Raw genomic sequence first — 15,624 nt, 5'->3', positions numbered from 1 at the left:
GATTATCCGAACTTATTGCAACGTTTAAGCGAAGAAATCAAGCAAAAACCGTCCCATTTGGTTGAGAAGAAAGTGTTTTTCATGAAGACAATGCACCAGTTCACACATCAGTTATTGTAATGTCCAAAATTTATGAATTAAAGTTTGAATTGCAACCTCACGCACCCTATTCAGCAGATTCAGCCCCCTTGGTTGATTTTGTTCCCTGACATGAAAAAATAGCTCGGCAGTCAAAGATTTACCAACAATGAAGACGTGATGTGGGCAGTTAATGGCTTAACTATTCTTATTATAAAAAGGGTATCGAACTTATTGAATATCGCTGGGAAAAGTGTGTGGAGCTAAAAAGAAGTTGTTGCGCCAGATACTTCTTCGACTATCCTCATATATAATTTTCGTAGCATTTATAAACCGATACTTGAAATATCAAATGGGTTCATTTTTAATAAAATATGTATCAACCACACTATGTTACATGGAATTTTATAGATGATCGGCGGGTTCCAAATATGTTTTTCCAAATACTATACACACTTTTGCCTCTTCGGGAGCTTTCGGATGCTTTTTTGTAGCCATTCGCATTTGTAGCCTCCGCATTGCTTTCGAATCGAAGTCCACCAAATGCCTCTTTGAATGGACCAAATAGATAATCACATGGTGACAAATTGGGACTATAAGTAGAGTGTTCCAGTGTTCCTCAGTCCAATATTATTCTCCTCATGTCCCAAAATACAGTACATTACACCTTCCTCGCTGACAGTGTAACCTTCGTATTAACTGTCGCAACTTCGTCTTTCTTCAACAGCTCCATAGACGCGCGTTTACTGTCCGGAATATAGTGGTGTATCTAAGTCTCGTCTATGGTGACTAGTCGGTGTAATAAATTTTCTCCTTCCTCTTCATTCCGCTGCAGGACGTGCAAACTCGCCAGCGTGTTAATTTCTGCTTGAAATTCAGAGCTCTTGGCGCCCATCTGGCTAAAATTTTGCGGTGACCCAACCGTTTATGAAGTATTTACTCTATACTACCTACGCTAATGCCCGATTCTTCTGCCATATCGCGTACAGTACTTATCGGTAACACTTGTTCTGAGGCGCCACCCATGTGGCAAATTTATTACCACTTTGTTCCGCCTTTTCGGAAAGCGTCGAGAGAGCTGACATTATACAATAAAAGTGGAGATATAATAAACTTAAAAATTTAGTCGTGATATGGGAAATAATATGTTTTGATATATAAATATGTATAATTAAAAAAAAAATAGAACTTTTTAATGATTCATGTGTTTGAATGTTTCATCATTCATTGAATTGTTAAGAGTTTCTAAGCCGAAAGTAGAGTAGGTATATTGGACGACGAAATGTTGATAATCCGACTTTAGTTGAACATCGTCCACATTGTCACGTATTCAACTCTTTTTGAACTTCTTCGAACGGACAACGTACCTAACTGTATAATTACATATTGAAGGATAAAATGTACCTGAGAGGGCAATAAGCTACTTTTAGAGAATTATTTTACACAAGGGTATGTTGAATATTATAGCTAGCTAATAACTAAAGTAGGAAGCCGTATTGCGGTCGAGCTTTCGTGACTATTAACCCAGATTAGAAAGGAAATTCACTATACTTTAAATATTGCGAAGCATTTGAGCTCATACCTACACTGCAAAAATACCATGAGATTACATTCAATATTTTTAACCTGTTTCTCGAGACTCTTGTATGGAAACAAATTGTACAACTTATACTAGGGGAAACCCAAAATAACTTAGATCCCCTTCAAAATGCTCTCCATGACAACTAACACACGGTGTGACTGAAATATTGAGTGAAATGTAAAATGAAAGAAACAAAACAGAAACCAAAAATAATTGCATTAATTTGCCTTTAAAGACAACGTTCATAAAGCTTCTGAAAACTATTTGGAAAATCTTTTGGAATCGACCGCATATCACTTCCTTGGATTTCAACACGTTCGCCAAATATATTTTTCCTTTATGTGGAGAAAGAACTCTATAGGCTCCAGTGTGTGGGATTAGGGTGAATGATCGTGAAAAGCAGGTGCATTATCCGAAAGTAGGATCCACTATCCATACCTGCTTATCTGTGCCAAACACGGCGGCAGCATCATAGCAACTGTTCTTGTAGATTACAACATGTACGGTTTAACCCACTGGAATGAATTCCTGATGGATAATTCCATCGTTGTTGTAGAAGTCGATCAACATTGTCTTACCTCTGGACTTATTAACCTCGCTTCTTTTTGGAGGAACGCCAATCCATCGATTACCGCTTGAAATCCGAACTGGTAGCACCAAGTCTCTTCACCAGTGATAGTGGTTCGCAGACAGGTTGTCCGATCATAAATAATGGTAAAGAAATATACAGTGGCTTCCATTTGTTTTGATTTTTGATCGTCTGGCAACATGTGCGGTACAAATCTCCTTCTTACCTATATCATCGTGAATTATGGTCCTTGCTAATGCTCAATTTCTCTGTCATCATTCGTAGAGTCAGTCGCCAATCTTTTGGCAGCATGTTTGGTATTCCTTTAATGATGTCTAGTTTTCTGCTTATCAACGGGCATTTCAAATGTCTCCATAAAGGAAATCTCAATTTGTAACACATCTTTAAGTTCAATCACTGTTTGATGACAAAATGACACTTCCACACTGACTACGTTCGACTACCCGTAGCGGATTTTCCCATAAAAGCCACGAGGCTTCCTGCTGGGTGAAGCTTTTTGACATGTATCGGAATAGTCGTGAACAAAGTCGTGGATCGGACCAGTTACCAGTTACTTTTTATACACTGGTGCTTCTAAAATGCGAACCATTTTTTTAATTCATTCGTAGAAATGGTAGATCCATCCTCAATTTTGTTGTATTGGTATTTTTTCATGCGTGGGAATGTCATTTTTAACAAACGGACAAGGCTGTGTTTGCAGGTATATTGTCATGGTGGACATTTCTACAAACTATAATTATATAATACCTACAGAGCAATAAAATTAAACATTACAGAGAAGCTCAGGAATATTTTCAATTAATTTGAACATTAATTAAAACAAAAAAGTCGTAAGGAATGGGCGTTCCGTTTAGATGACTGGAACATTTTATTTTTGGGTTAATCTTAGTGCACAAAAATAACCGGACTTATTTTTTAAATGCTATATATTTACAAAACAACCTTATCCCCTTCAAAATACTCTCCATTACAAGTAATACACTTCCACTGTTCGAAACATTGTTTGAACTCATAGAGATTGCTGCAAACTCCCGTCTCGTTCGTTTCTTGATGTCTTCAATGTTTTCAAATCGCCGTCCTTTCATGCCCTTTTTCATGCGTGGAAACAAGAAAAAGTCGTACGGAGCCGGTTAGGCGAATAAGGTGCGTGGGGCAACGGAACCATGTTATTTTTAACCAAAAACCGAGCTCCAAGATATTCCACTGATTATAAACAGTTAATTAATTGTATGTTGACGGTCTGTGCGCACAAACTCTTGAATTCTTTCAATATTTTCATCGATTCGGGCAGTAGATGGACGTCCAGAGCGAGGTTTGTCATCAGTCGACATGTCGCCATTTTTAAATCGAGAAAACCACTCATACACTTCAGTTTTGTTTTCCCCATAGCATAATCTTTGTAAGCAGTTTTCAACATTAAAACAGTTTCAGCAGCGTTTCAGCGAGTAGAAAATAAAATTTCACAGCGGCACGTTGTTCATTTAAATTTGACATCATAAAGAAACGAAGCCACAGTGAGACAGCACTAGCAAAAACGATCACTAGTGACGAACAGAAAGTGGCAGGTCAACGGTCCGCGGGACACTGAACTGGCGACGAGTTGCGCTAGGCAGGCACTAGCAGCAAAAATCAGTACTACAATAGCTCCAGTTACTTTTCGTATATATTTTTAAAATAATTCAATATAATTCTGTACTTTTTCTTGATCATTAAAAAAAACATTCTATATTTCTTAATACAAATTGGAATTGAATTAGAAAAATATTACAGTCTGCAAATTCAGAAATTAGATTCATATAGTTAAATATCACAAACTCACAGTGATAATTATAATCTAGTTCAGTCATAATGTCGAAAAAATGGCAGAAAATCAAATAAACTAATAAAACTGATTTCTCGATACTATTTGGAAGCTTGATTTCACATTCGAAGAAAACTTCCAAACTACAACAAAAAAGCTTTTGAAAAAACAAAAGAACCTAACATAGAAAATCAAAAGCAACATTTTAGGAACCTATTAGACACCCCAAAAAGGATGTTGCCGGATACGGTCTTTTCATATTTCGAAGTTATAGATCAAGGAGAACTTCAAAGAGATTTTTCACCGAAGAAGTCTAGAAAGGTAGCGATAAGAGCGCATAGCCAACGGAGCCAACCCTTGTTCGAACCTCGCAAAATAAGACTGTCATAGAAAAACTTGACATTTTTCTTCATAATCATGTTTTATTTCTCAATATGGTATTCTTTTTCAGTATTGCTCCAGCCTTTTGAATCCTTCCAAGTAGTGATTGTCGTCTTCCTCTTCAAAATTAGCGTTTTCGTATGCGATAACTGCCCTCGTTTGATGAAAATCTTTCTGCCACAAGTAAAATATTTCATTCTTTTTCTCTGCTCATCCCTCTTTAAATATTTTTCGCTCAGTGCGGTAGATCTTCTCTGTTGAAGAAGGGACTTTCTTTCTCCGGTAACAAGATACTATTCCGACGATTACGCGGACACTATGCCTGCTCTGGCAACTCTCAGGACGCTAAATTGTTAGGCTGAAGCAGCCACCCCCTCTCTTCTTTTGTAATGAATCGACCCCGTTGTCAATTCACTGATATGACCATTGACAACAACAAAGCTATTCATCTCTATTTAGAACCTCCACGTTTGACATAATCGGAAAGAAGATGTTTTTTGCTCCGGTGGCCTTTTTGCTCTGCCTGCTTTTTATAACTCAGTCTAGTATCATCACTTTAAAGTAACGGATCAACGGTTGGGATGTGATCGCCCGCTCCCCGACTTGAAGCTCTATCGTTTCCACTTTTTCCAGCTCTCATGTGCTAAGCCGATATTCTGAAGCTATGCTCCTCTCTCCTTTTGTAATGAGTCGGCACAGATGACAATAGACTGAGATGACCAGACAACAACAAAGCTATTCACCTCTGCTTAGGACCTCCAAGTTGGACATAATTCGAGATAAGATGTTTTTCGCTCTGCCTACATTTTGAAACTCAGTCTAGCCTGCATGCTCCTCAACTTGCAGCTCTATCGACTCCACTTTTTTCCTACTGGTAATCAATACTATCTCTGAATCGAACGTGGAGTTGATCTCCTCTAAATGCTTCGCGTTCGGTCGATCGGTTTGTTGAACAATATTTTCCAAGTGCATTTGAGCAACAGATTATATTTAATTTCAAAATTGTCCGATTAATTTAGCAGCTATGAACTGCAATTAACATTCACAATCACTAGATTGATATTTAGCGATTGCTGAGGTATTTCCAATATTCTTTTCCAGTTTTATCTGATGAATAAATAGATTTCAAGGATTTATTGCGATTCAAATTTGGATTTTAAAGTTTAATATTAGAATGGAAATGCATTATAGATTAATGATTGATACTGGAACCCAGTTAACCTACATCACAAATTAGTTTTCGATACATACATATACAGCGTGTCCGTGTCAACACCTATAAATTCCTGTCTGACTGTATTTTGTTTTTGTTCAGTAATTATATAAACAAGTTACAGAATTGATGAAATGCCTGAGATTCTATTTTCAAAGTTAATCTGTAATTTTGACAATGGAAACCAGACTTAATCCCTTGGAGGAAACTTAGTTTGTAAGATGCTCAAATCGGATTGTAGGAGAGAATAGTGATTCAGCGCTGACGTGAATATTTAATAAATTTGAATTGAATTTGTGTTTGGTAACAGTGTACTTAATAATGAATACGTTGGGTATATTGATTGTTGTCCAACATTCTCCATAAACAGCCAACTAATTGTTGAAACTAACCTAATTACACATGATCACAAATTTCAATATTTTCTCTCAAAATTGAAGAATGAAGTTTTAATTTTTGACATTAATTTCAATTTTTTCTTGATATTCGTTCTAAATTGAAATAAATCGTTTCAAGTATCTCATTCTGAGAGATCAGTGGTAAAATAACACTTGTCAATAGTGTGAATGTATTATGGAAAATAGAGGTAAGGAGATGTATCATATGGGAGAAAATTAGAAAAGTTTATAGCCGTATAGTTAAATAACAATATCAACTCAAGCAAAGTTTGAATTTCTGAAACCGTTGGCGGGTAAAGTAAAACTGAGCTTAACAGTTTATCTTCAGTCTCTGAAGACCATAACTTGGTTATCGAAACGCGCGTCAGACAGTGTAATTGTGAGTGTTGGTGTAGAGGTGGTGTAAACAGTGTATTCAGTTTGACTCAAGCAGCATTAATGAATTTCAACGATAATAATAATTTTTGTCGCTTCCTTCAAAATTTACCCTGATGCTAATATGGGGACAACCTTGTCTAACACATTTCGACGGACAAATCAATCAAGACATCAATAATGTCACTGTAATCCTTTTTTAGTGGAGAAAAACAGGTTAGGTGATTCGTGCGCAAAAAACTTCTGTTGGATTTGGCTCGCCTTGAAAGATCCATACAGTCGATTGTTGTTTAGTTTAGGGTTCATATGCACTGTTCCATGATTATTATAGCGAGTGTAACTAATGCCTCAATATCACGGTATGTCACACAACGATCTTGCAATATCAGTTTACGTGTGAGAAGGTGCTTTGTCCTAAATCATAATAAAGCAACTCCTTTTTCTTCAGTTCCAGTCGTTTATTTTGAATTTCTTCATTTGCTTTATCAACCAAGAAGCGTAATATTCTCATGATGATCTCATAAAAGGTCCCCATCACTTTTCAAACTAATGAAATCGTCTACGCTTTTCGCAATCGGTTTTTATTATTCCAGGATTATAGTGGTAGATCCAGGTTTCAATACAGTTACAAATCAACGCAAAAAATACGACTTTTGACTTAAGCTGCGTCAGTGAGACTAGGAAAATGTTCGAAGCTAGCAAACGTAACACTCAACGCACAGATAGCTTAACCATTCAGTCAGTACAGAGCAAATGGACTCTGTTGGTAACTCAATAGCCTCTTGTATGTCCTCTCACAGCATTCATATTTCCTGGCGCATTCTCCAATTTTGAAAGACCTTCACGAAATTCAATCTGTATCGAAGTGTGACTACGATTGAATTCGAAAAACCCGCAAAAGTGTAACCCACCGATTGGATCCAAACTTTCACCAGATACTCTATCAAACATCAAATGATTAAAACGATTTTAAGGTCTCGCAAGGCACGAAAGTTGAAGAGGCTAAAGTAAATGTTTAACTTTAGTCCATGCAAAAAAATACGTACCATCGACCGAGGTATGAAGAAAAATTGTATACACTACACGGGGGGAAAATTGAAATCTTTTTTTACCCCCTTACATTGCGAGACGTCAAAAATCCCTTTAGGTACAATCATCTAGTGTGTGACAGAGTATCTAGTAAAAATTTGCAGCGGAAAATAGGTTTTATTACTCTTCCATAAATAAAAAAAGATTCAAGCAGTCGATTGAAAGGTTTTTACGTTTTTAATGTATCTTAGTAAGTATTCCTCAAAAACAACAAATAATTTTGGTAAAAAACTATTTTATAAATTCTCCGCCACTGATTATTGATGTTGTATTGGGGTTTACCTAATGTGGCATGAAAAGAGTGCCTTCATTCTTGTTGAAATAAACTGTACAGTTAAAATAATCAAACTTGGAGATTTAAAAAAGTTGCCTTATTCCGGCACTGTTATCTGTTTATCAATAAAAACATATTCTTGTTGAGACATTACACAAAACTAGTTTGTAAATGTAAATTTAAAGTAATTTAATTCAACTACAATCAACACAATACTATCCGCAATACGCTGCGAAACATCCACGGAGGCAATGATAAAAAAACTTTTCGTAAAACCGAATGTATTTTTCGGTATAACTTGCCTTGCTTTATGCATCTGTTTACCAAGTTACCCGTTTCTCGTAGTTTATGCTAATAGAAAAACTTTACCGTGCTCGACTTTGATGAAATTCGTTTGGTGATTACGTAAAGCGGAAAGTTGCCTTACATTGACTTGCCACTGCATAAATCTCGTAAACGAAATTTCGTAGTTAACTATCGAACTTCTATTTTTTGAAACTATTCTTGATATCACGATAATTTTTCAGATATATCGTTGAAGAAACATCGTTACCATTAATCTTCCTAAATTCATCATTAACTGTATAAACATTAAACTGAAAAGAAATGTAAACAGGTTAATTTTTTGTCTAAAGCCCATCTTTTTTCTTTACTAATAATCAAATTTATAAAATTCAGTTCAATAGACGAAATAAAAAATGATAAAGTTATATCAATGCAATTTCGTACAAGTACAAGTACAAATAGGCGCCGAACGAAGTTCAAAATTATTTCTTGTCGTTTAAATTGTTTAATATGAAACACTGATCGGTTATTTTGTTACAGTACAATCTGGTCATAATAGATCAATGATATTCATATATTTATATATTTAACCATTTGTAAACATGGAAAAAATTGGTCATTCTTACTTTTATTTGAAAGGCATTAGCTCAACCAATATAAAAGCTTAACTAGTTTTGAGTGAGACTGCTCCTTCGTTATAAATAGTAAAATATTTAGTAGCAGAGTTCAAATGAGACCGTATGACCTACGAAGATCAGCCTCACAGTGTTTTACCAAATGAGGTGTTGACTCTAGAAATGTTGAAGAAAATCCAAAAAGCGGTACTGGATGATCGTCGACTGAAAGTGCACGAGCTAGCAGACATAATTGTGAGTTTGCTCACAATAGAAGAAAAACAGCGTTGTCAAGATGTTTTCATCGATTGTTTGGCAATTTTTTCACAGAAATAAAGCCAAATTTTTACGACGTTCCATATATAAAACAAGAATCCATCACTTCTCGTCCGAAACAAATAAATCATAACAATGGACTGAAAAAAGGTAGCCGGCTCCAAAGAAGACGAAGACCGTTCCATCTGCGGGCAAGGTCATGGTCTCGGCTTATTGGAATGAGCGTGGAATAATTTTCATTGGTTCGTTTGAATATTGTGTATCTCGCTGGAGAACTGCGTCCATGGTTGTGATTGTCGTTACGTTTTAGGCGTGTCATACAGATTTCAGAAAATTTCAAAAAGCTGTACCCGTTGATAGAGTTAGGACCCAGCGTGCTTAAAATTTTCTGTACGGTGACTGTTCAATAAATATAGAGTATAGGGCAGATATTGAAGCTTCCGGAAATTGCTTCGAAAATTCACTTATCATGAGCCTTCGACTTTTCCTAATTGCTTAGTCTACCCGCTGAACAATATGGTCATAAAGCTTTTTTGTTATCCGATTGAAATTAATTTGATTTGCTAGCTCTTAGATTTTTTATTATTTATTTTTGTTGATTTGTTGATATTATTATTAATAATAAGTGTAAATTCACAGTCTCAAGTTGATATTAAATTCGTTTGTAACAACTAAGGAATACTTTCTAAATAAAGTAAAAAACTTTTCATGTCAAACAATCGTTTCATTTTCAAGTTCTTTTATTCAGACGATATGCCTCTTATCGAGAAAATGATAAATAATAGTCAGAAGTAATAGATGGAGAATTTCATATACATATATCCATTACTTTATGGAGAAATATCCAAGCTGTCATATAAGTATGATGGATGTTACTCTTGTTTATCCCTTTGAAGATAATACGTCAGTATGTCAGTAGAACTATGAATGTTTCTATTTATTTTAAAATCGTACACGAGAGGTAAATAGAAGAGAATTAATATTACATAAAATGATGGATGAATGCGGGTTTGTAAACATGTATTGTTCGTATTACATGACCGCAAAATTTTGAATTTTTCAAATAAAAAGATGAACGATATAATTGAATGTGAAACTTCATTTGGTATTAGAAGAATAGACAACTGCTTTTGTTGTTTTCTCATTGGTATATCATCCCAATATTATCACAATAATTCGGAAATATTAATTACCGTCGATTACGCATGAAGAAGCAATTCCGTATCTTTGTAAGCAGCTAATATATTTCAGTTAAGTTTGACAGAAAATATAAAATATAAACTTCCCTTCGTCGATTAGAAATATCTACTTTTGTACATAATATTTCATAAAGTATACCCAGTATCTTTTCAATATATCGTTACCTTGTATCCAAGAAGAGGCCCCATACTGTGACAATTTTAATAATTTTGTGGTGGTTATTAACAAAGCCAATATGAACTAAGATGAACAAATGCGAGGACAAGGTTGATAGGAACCAAAATTACGTTCATAATATGATTAAACATTTGAAAGTTAGCTTAGGAATTTATGTATACAATCTGTATAATTAAACACTGCGTGGATTGTTTACCAATAATCTCAGACAAAGGCTATGAAAGAAAAAATATATATAGATAGTTTTTTTATGTAAAAAGCAAGCAGAAGAGGGTAAACTCGAGTGGTGTCTGCCGTGTGGAGATGTCTGTGGTTATCGATCTTGAATTTCTGTAGGTTGTTGTACACGGGAAAAACGTGCCTTGGTCATAGATTCCATAGGCTTGCACATTGCAAGAAATGAGTCTTGATAAATTATTCTACTATACTGGGTGTTCATCAGCCACGTCTGCCTGCAACTAGAAATGTTAATAATCATGTATAAAGAAGTAATGTTTATAGTTGATAGTTTTGTTCAATATGTTTATATCTATTGAATTTGACCGTATATTGTTATTTAGTATATAATTATATACCAGTTTTTCTATAAGGCCCTATTGGGGTAAGTCTTTATCTTCATTAATCTTCGGAGTCGACATAAGACGTGAGCGTTATCCATCAACGTAACCGTACACCACACAGCAATCCTAAAACTAATTAGTAAATTATAGTGCAGTTCATGGAAATAACTGATGAAATCGGGTTGGAGGTGAATATTAAAACAAAAAGTGCAAATGTTTGTAACCAACAGAAGGATAAATGAAGATAGGGAAATCATTCGGGAAGGATACCAACTCCAAAAAGTGAAAGATTTTATGTATTTGATTGTGACAATAAACGAGGCAAATAATAAAAACATAAAAGAAGCGGAAACAGTTGAAAAGAATGTACTGGAAGTATGTAAAGTTTCTCAGGAGTGGAAAACTGAGCACTATCACAAAGGACGAAGATGATCTAACATAAGAGGTGGAAGAGGGTGACTCACTGACAGTGATAAAGATCCAAAGATGAAGAGATTCGAAGTCTCTGATACGGAAACTATCTGAGTGGAAGCTAGCCATAGAATAGACAAGAGATTGACACTAGAAACAACAAATAATGCAGGAAACTGCAGTGGTGGGCAGTGAGAACTGGAGAAAAATCGTGGAGGATAGGAAATAGTGAAACGGGATTGTGGAAAGGGGGAGTAAAAAACTGTGATAGCATAGATAGTGCATTCACTACAAAAAAAGAATCCACAGAACTTGAATGGGAGGCTATCATCTGCAAGAATATAAGGCCAATACATATAGTTAATAAAGGTGGTTTATATTTATTGATTTCACTTTTTAATTGATCCTTATATTTGTTGATCTCTTTTTTTTTAATAGTTTGTAATATAATTCATTCTTCAATTCTAGTTTGTGTTCTTTGAATCCATTTGTACTTCAAATTTAATAATTGGATATCTCTTTCAGCCACATTAACAAACGCCGATTTTCCTTTTTATGAATAGGATGACCTAAATTGCCGTTAGTATACTCCTTTATATCTTAAGATCACATTTTTTGGTTTCCCGCAATTTTTCATCTCGATTTTTTCTTAGCACAATTACCTTGATTCATTTCTGTATTGAATATGTAATTTCAAGGTTGGATCATTCAAAAAAATGAAATTTATATGAGAAGAAATAGGAATCTTTTCATCCTTTCAGAATACTGTATTCTACTAATTTCTACTTCTGCATATTTTTGCCTCGAATGTAAACACATACTGTATAATGAGCTATTCATGGTGAATGCATAATTGCATTGAATAAAGTGTGAATAGAAAATGTTTGAATGGAATATATCCCTCATGCAAATTAAAGTGAACCATCACATCCGGATAAACTTTTTGAAACGTTTTTGATGTTGAAATTTCCGCTTCTGCCACACACATAAAACTAAAACTTAACGTTTGAAAGTCAGCTGATAGTTTTTACGTCGGTTATACAATTATTTCGTTGTGTATTAAATTTGAAATTGCATTTATTAGTTTAGATTTTACGCGAAACCATGTAAAACAGAAGTTAAGAAACTTCGTGGATTCAAGTATATTTCTCGTTGAGTTGAGATATATTTTTTGCAATAAGGCGTGTATAACAATATTTATTTTGTATTTCAGCAGAGATATTTCAAAGTTATTGTACTTGTTCCCTACTTAATAATTACATATTAGACTATTTTTATATGGCGTGGAATGATCAACTAAATACCATGAGTACCATCTACGATATTTATCCATCAGACTATCGTAAATGCCTGAGATGATTCAAATCTAGTAACTACCCTCTTGGTTAACCATTCAGGAACATTTGCAGTAGCAATTCAAGAAATCCATCACAATACGAAACCGTATTTTTATCAGTTCATCACTGAAAACCCAAAAGGGTACTATAAGATAATTCAAAACATAAAAGGCTGGCTTTATCTCCAAACGAATCAACACAAAGTACTGCAAAGACGTGTTTACATCGCAAAAAGACGCTTCTGTTTGTTGTAGCTTCTGAACTAAGTTGGATTTTCTGCAACCGTTGGCGATATTCATTCTGAAGTTCTGGAATCTGGACACACTGATCATACAGATCTTTATTGTGAACAGGGGGGCTACAGTGAACCAATATTTAATCAAGAAGTATGCAGAAAAGGCGTTTTTCTGTGGCAAAAAAATACAAGACCGCTTTGGGCAAGACGAACCTTGGAAAAAATTAATAAATAAGCGAACTGCCTCATAGTCGCTCGTTATTGAACTCTCCAATTTCCGATCACTCAATTTTCTTAGTGGCAAAAAAGTTGTTGCTCTCCAGAATGTTATTTTGAGGTATTTTACTTAAAAACAGATTGGTTTTCATCGGTATGGCATTGAAAATTAGAATACTAGATAGTAAGATTCAGTTGAAATAAAAAATATAAACGTAAATATTTATTCGTTCGAATTTAATCCGAAAAAGTGACATTGATCTTCGATGGCACTTTGTATTTGCATCCAAAGTGATCACACGAGATAATTATACAAAATACTTTTTTGATTTCCAAAAATTAAATTCTAGCCAACAAAAAAAATAGAAGAAATGTTGCTCTATCTCTTTTTTATAAAAAAAAACAGCAATAGTTTGAAAAAGCAAAAATATTTTTGGATATGTGAAAGTTAGAATGTAATAAAAAATAACTTCACAAAACGTGATTATTTTTCAATCACTTCATGATAAATCAAATTCAAAACATACATCCAGCATTATCATACGGTCTAAATGGCAAATTACAATTTTTTAACCATTAAATCTGAACTCTGATCGTTGAAAATTGACTACTGGCTTGTGATTTTGAAGTTAATATCCGTCATATTCATAATTTCTCAATAATAAAATCTATGAATATAAAAATGAACTGCTGTTCGTTAGTTGTGCAAAAATTCGAGAGCGGCTGGATCGATTTGGCTAATTTTGGACTCGAATTGAAGTCTAGAAAAGGTGAATAAATAGGAAAACAATGTTTTATACCAAACTAAATTTCTGAACGCAACCATTATATTTGACATTTCACAACCAACTAATATGTAGATCCATCCTCTATGTCGATCGATACCTCAGAGTGCATCCTTGTATCTTTTTGACTGACGACTATTGCTACATCGGCGATCCTATGTGATAGTGACACTTTACCTCTAGCATCCGAGTATTTTTGCATCAAGATGAAACTGCAAATGTATTTGCGAAGCAGTTTTTGTGCATTGGAGATAATAAAGTCGAAGTGGACACTTCGACCGGATTTATCACATTACCCACAGATTTCTGTCACATCCCAGACTCAAAAGCGGAGCTTATTCAGCGTATTTTCCCAGATGGATAATTGAATGGAAGAAAGAGAAATATTGGCGGCGAAAAATAAAGATGTCGAGGTTTTCGATGCGACCATTCAGAATTTTCTTTCGGGACAGTTGGTTTCCCCCAAATCAGTCGACTCTGTTATGAACCAGGATGACGTAATCAACCATCCAACGGAGTTTTTAAATTCACTGGATTTGCCTGGATAACTACCTTACAATTTGCAGTTAAAAGTAGGATCAGTTGTCATCACGCTGTGTAACAACAATCAACTGAAGGTGATGAATGAGGCAACAATCATAAAGGGAAAATCCGATGGAGAGGATGTCTTAAACGTTCACAATTTCTGGTACGTCTGGCCTTTGCGATAACCATGAATAAATCGCAAGGCCAGTCATTGAAAGTTTGCGGAATTAAATCGGAGTTTCCCTGCTTTGCGCATATATATCGCGTGTTCGCGTGTAGGAAAACCGTCATTTTTGTTTATTTACGCACCACAAACAAAACAAAAAATATAATTCACCAGAAGGCTTTAAATTGATTAACAGACTGTATCATAACTGTGTATGTTTGTCAATATCAAATTAAAACCTTATAAATAATCAGTATTTCAGGAAACTCTGTTTTGTAAGTGAGCAACATCATGTGTAATGAACAGAAAATAATAATAAATCTTCATTCATACCGAGCACTTTCTTATTTGTTTCAATAGAAAAAGGATTCCTTTCGATTGTTTTAAGTTTATTTTATACAAGAGTTTAGGTCTGCCGGGTCAGCTAGTTCAAAATAAAAATAAATAGTTAAACGACGACGCCTGCCTTTAGAAGATTAATGCAGCTAGTCATATAAGCAGTTGGCTTACCTTTTAATGCAGACAAGTTCTTTGACAAAGGTTCAGTAATATCATAGCAATTCAGAGCTTGAAGGCACGTACAAAAATTTTTACAAAACCAAAGTTATGAAATATATATTTCAAACTATTCTGTTTTATTCTTTTTCTGGGCTCTCTACTATCTTCACTTCACCTCTCTATCGAATTTTCTTTCTCCACTCAGTTGGTATCCATTTATACAAATGTCCAAATCACCTGGCTCTTGAGGCTCTAACTATTTATGGGATATAAGGTTTGCAATATATTTTTTTTATTTCAGCTCAGCATTCTTTCTTCTTCTCTATGGATAGTTCTTCATTTTCACGCCTACCAGTATGTTTTGGGACTCTCCACTGTCCCACACTTTTATTTTTTCAGTACCTCTCTTGGATAATATCCAAGACAACCAGACAGTACAGTATCTTCATTGCTTTGGATATATATTTTGCTCTCAAGATATTATTTGGATGAAAATAGTGGTAACAAAAATCCAAAATAGTATTTATAAAAAATTTATTTAAAAAAAAGTAACAAAAAC

The 15,624-nt window shown here is 34.7% G+C and overlaps 1 protein-coding gene across 1 annotated transcript in view; it reads left to right on the top strand.

The window, feature by feature from the left end:
- The window catches only part of LOC130445025 (hemicentin-2-like), a 517,421-nt gene that overhangs the window by 316,190 nt on the left and 185,607 nt on the right, over window positions 1-15,624 (top strand). The gene's annotated exons all lie outside the window — the stretch shown is intronic.

The sequence above is a fragment of the Diorhabda sublineata genome, chromosome 6 (assembly GCF_026230105.1).
Source record: "Diorhabda sublineata isolate icDioSubl1.1 chromosome 6, icDioSubl1.1, whole genome shotgun sequence".
NCBI classification, from domain to species: domain Eukaryota; kingdom Metazoa; phylum Arthropoda; class Insecta; order Coleoptera; family Chrysomelidae; genus Diorhabda; species Diorhabda sublineata.
Note: the sequence above shows the minus strand (reverse complement) of the source record. Positions and strands in the feature narration are given on the sequence as shown.